This window comes from Sorghum bicolor, chromosome 3, assembly GCF_000003195.3.
Source record: "Sorghum bicolor cultivar BTx623 chromosome 3, Sorghum_bicolor_NCBIv3, whole genome shotgun sequence".
NCBI classification, from domain to species: Eukaryota; Viridiplantae; Streptophyta; class Magnoliopsida; order Poales; family Poaceae; genus Sorghum; species Sorghum bicolor.
The window spans coordinates 49,902,677-49,906,952 of NC_012872.2; the positions used below are offsets into that span (position 1 = coordinate 49,902,677).

A 4,276-nucleotide genomic window follows, 5' to 3' on the forward strand; every position below is an offset into this window, starting at 1 on the left:
GTAGATATGTACTGAAAACATAGTTTTATTAAGGTATACAATTTATAAGTAGTAGTCAAAATTCTAAATGATCAACTTAACACGACCCTAAAATATCTTTTTTATAACCTTATCAAGAAAATTATTTGGACAATTTTTTAAAAAAGAATATTTCTATAACCCTTTTTATAAAATGTATTTGATCATCTTGAAATATTATAATGTTGTTTGATTCACCTCTCCATGATTGATTGTGGTGTCACGTCAGTTAAAATCGCTGTCAAAATCATACATATGGAGCAAAAGTTGAATAAATCAAAAATAGGAGAGCCCAAAAACCGTTTTGTGATTGGGAGAGTCAAATTGAACTTTGACGAAAATTAGAGAGGTTAAGAGGAATTTACTTTTTTTTTCTTTCTAGGTTTTTTAGAAATCACGTTACAAACGCAACCCCTATCTCTATAAACATATCTTGAAATTGGTGAAATCACCACATGTATCTCGTTTGGCAGCAAGAAACGTTTAGAATCGTTTTAGAGAGAATCATTTAGAAACGATTCTTAACTTTTTACTAATTCAAAGAAACACCTTAAACCTAGTTTCTTCACACCTGCCAAACATGCCCTAATAAAATCCTAAAATAGTGAGGAGCACGTGACGATGACAGCTACATCATCAAATTCAAAGATGTGTGGACGTCCTTGCTAAGGGCCTGTTGGACTTCATGGGAACTTTTGGTCCTCAAAAGCTCAAAACTGAAACAAACAACCAGGTGAAAGGTTCTAAGCACTAGAGCAACTTTGTTAGTTAACTAAATGGCAAAATGTGTTTTGCTCTAGCTCTAATTAAAAGGCGAGACACCTACCAACAATTCTAGTTAATTATGATCTCTAAGCACACAATGACTAAGTCACTACTTTAACTAACTAGAGAGCTAGCAAGAAAACTAATTCATTACAACTAAAATTGCTAAGCTACTCAACTAGCTAGTCAACTAGAGCTACTTCTACACAAGTAAGAATGAATGTAAATACAAGTCATAGAAGATGATATCGAGCCAACAAGAGATATATCAATCACAATGAATACTAAATGAAATTCAGAAAGACAAGATGACACAATGATTTTCCTCGAAGGTTCACTTGTTTGTCGGCAAGCTAGTTCCCGTTGTAGCGATTCACCCACTTGGAGGTCCATGCGCTTATAAGCTTCACACACCTAACCCACAATCGGATGCTGCACAACCAACACAAAGATGGGGATCCACAAGCTACGTGCAATCCTCTAGAGTTGTCTTTCATGATCTTCCGCGAGGAAGGCATAAGAATCCCTCACAAATCACCATGATCGGAGCTGGCAACAATCACCGATAGACACTCAATGATCCTCCAATCACCAAACCATCTAGGTGTTAGCAAACACCAAGAGTAACAAGAATTCCACCAGCCCAAATCAATGAACTAGTGCCACAAGATGCAAAACCACTATGTAATGCACTAGAGGCTCTCCAATCTCACTCAAGATGATGGACTCAAGTGTCACTACAAGAATCTTGGGCTTCTGTGACAATTAGATTATGACGATAGCAGCCTGTTTCTTGTCACTACCTGCCTACAATGATGAAGCGGTTGTCGTCACAGAAGGTGGGTCACTAAGCAGCTTCTGTGACCACCACAAGACTTCTTCATTGATATAGTGACTTCTTCATTGATATAGTGACGATAGTTCTCTTGTCATCGATGTAATGACGAGACTAAACTCGTCATAACAAATTAAACAAAATAACGCCATGTGTATAATGACATGGCACATCTGACATGACAGGTGACATGGCAGATGACGTGGCAATTCACATTTGGGTCTTTTTTATTTTTATTTACATCTAGCCCAATTGGCCCAAATGTTTTTTGGCCCATCTACAAATTGATGTTTATTTTTTCATCACAACCCAACATTACAATTCTAAGCCCATATTTTGGGCTAGCCCATTTAAAAATCATAACATATTATAAACCATGTAACCATTTAAATAATTACAATAACCATACATAATTCTCATTCATAATTCATAAATAATGCTTTACAAGAGAATACAAGTTCAAACCCAAGGTACAACCCGTTGCAACTCAGTAATGGTGTACACTAAAGTAAAAAAACTGCACAACAGGTATAACCTCTAAAGACTAGGCTCATGTTTCTCTTGATTATAACTTCCAAAGACCAAATACTAAAGCTGTTGTTGCAGAGTGTGTTACTCTCGAGTAAACTAAAGCTTTTGTTGCATACCTTGCAGTTGCAGGACCTACAGAAACGAAAGAGTAAGAGGGTAAGTATGCTATGTAGCTGCAGCAGTGTCCTACGGTACAAAAGAGTTCAAAGACTCGGAGCAAACTTCAGAGTTTGCTACAGCTAATATACTTCAGAGTTTGCTACAGCTAATATATAGGTGGAACATTCAGAGATAAACATGCAACCAGAGAAACAATAATCAGCAGGGTTCAAAATAATATAGTGTGAGCCTGTTTATTGTCATAGAAACAACAAGAAGCTTACAAGCATAGCAAGGAACTCTAAAATGCTTCACCAATGCAATAAGAACCACATATATCCTTAAGCAAACATATAGTGAAACTAAGCTAATACACACAAAGAACCAGTAACATAGCAGGTAGTCGGCTACCAAATCTGTGAAAATAATTATATTGGCATGTGGAGGCCATTTTCTCTGTATTAGATAGTTTAATCAGAGGGCCACCCATAACATGGTATGGCTATACACAACACTTCAGATTGTCCTGTACATACATGGTATGGCTATACACAACACTTCTACTATATACATGGAGCAGAACTAAAGATGAGCAACGCTACATGCACTGAAGCAATAAAATGAAGTATTTTAGAGTTGCCAGCAGGACTTCACTAATCACTAGAGACTATCTCACCTCAACAGATCAGAACACTATAGTTGGGGACGACAGATCAGCCATCAGGACGGGACCTCGCCTCACCAGATCACCAGTTGGTAACATACTGTTGCCCACATCCCTAGTAACAAAGCCTCACTTAGCAAAAAAAAAAAGGGACATGTCAAATTCATCAGGTTGTTGCTTGTTACAGAAATAGTGGATTAAAAATGCAGAACACTTAGAATAGATTATTGACATTCACGCGCAAGAGACAAAAAATCATTGCAATAAGCATAAATTATTTACTAATTTTCTCTCAGACGATTCTTTAATCATAGCAACAAGCACATACATCCTACAACTATAAAATCTCACGGATCTGATACTCCAAAAGGTTTCTAGAGAACTAATAATGCAGTGTAAAGCTGTCGAGCAACAAATCCTTGCAGACATGTGCGTGGTTTGTTATATGCTCACAGACATTCATCACAAACCTTCCATCTTTGCACGCAGATGATTGAATCCAATTGGCGCCCTAAAGAATGTCTGTGAGCACATAACAAACTAAACCATACACAAAGCACTAGTCAAGCAATCTGTCAAAGACTTCATAGGCAACCAGGCCAAATAAAAAATCAAATACAAAATCACTCACCATGCATCTCACCGTGTGGCCGCCGACACCAAATCACATGCTTCAACCAATCATGATGTGAGCAGAGCTACCCTGCGCCCATTCCTGCTCCACTGGTCGGAGCTACTACTGCTCAAACCTGCGCCTCTGCTAGTCGGAGCCTCCTCTGCTCGTGCTAGCGCCTGGGCCTGCGCCACCGTCTGGAGATGCTAGTGCCTGCGCCATCCTAGAGAACTAGATGAGGTAAGCGATGAAAAGGATCAGCGGTGATTGAAGCCAAAGGAGATTTAGGCGGAGAGACGAGGGAGAGTACTAACCCTGAACGAAGAGATCTCCTTCCTCCATAGATCCACAAAGGTCCACCATGGATGCTCCTCGATGCTTCGTCAAGACCCACCGGATCCTGATAGTCTACCTCCACAGGTCCACCATGGAGGGTCCTCCATGGTGCCGCCAAGGCCACCGGATCCCGACCGCCAAGCACTCGTGACTTCATGACTCCGAGAAAGGAGTGCGGTGGGTGCGGCTGGTGAGGGGTGGGAGGGAGTGAGTGCTAGGGTTTGTCATATATTTATACAGCGTGAGAGTATTGCTTGCCGTCCGATCGCAAATCAATGGCCATAAGATCATGGGCCAAACACAATTGGGCCGACCTCTCATCATGTTGTTGGGTTATTTGTTTTTTTTTATTTTTTGTAGAAATAGATTTAATTAGTTCTAAAATACAAAAAATAATATATGATCCTTATACAAA

General features: G+C 39.5%; 1 long non-coding RNA gene across 4 annotated transcripts; it reads right to left on the minus strand.

The window, feature by feature from the left end:
* On the minus strand, nt 1,984-4,061 carry LOC110433315. 4 transcript variants are annotated; one of them, XR_002450694.1, is made up of 4 exons: nt 3,840-4,061; nt 3,556-3,756; nt 2,925-3,452; nt 1,984-2,281 (listed from the first exon to the last, which is right to left on the minus strand). It is a non-coding gene; the product is annotated as an uncharacterized LOC110433315 (long non-coding RNA). The 4 variants fall into 4 exon arrangements; XR_002450692.1 differs by having other exon boundaries at nt 2,925-3,044; nt 3,544-3,756; XR_002450693.1 differs by having other exon boundaries at nt 3,544-3,756.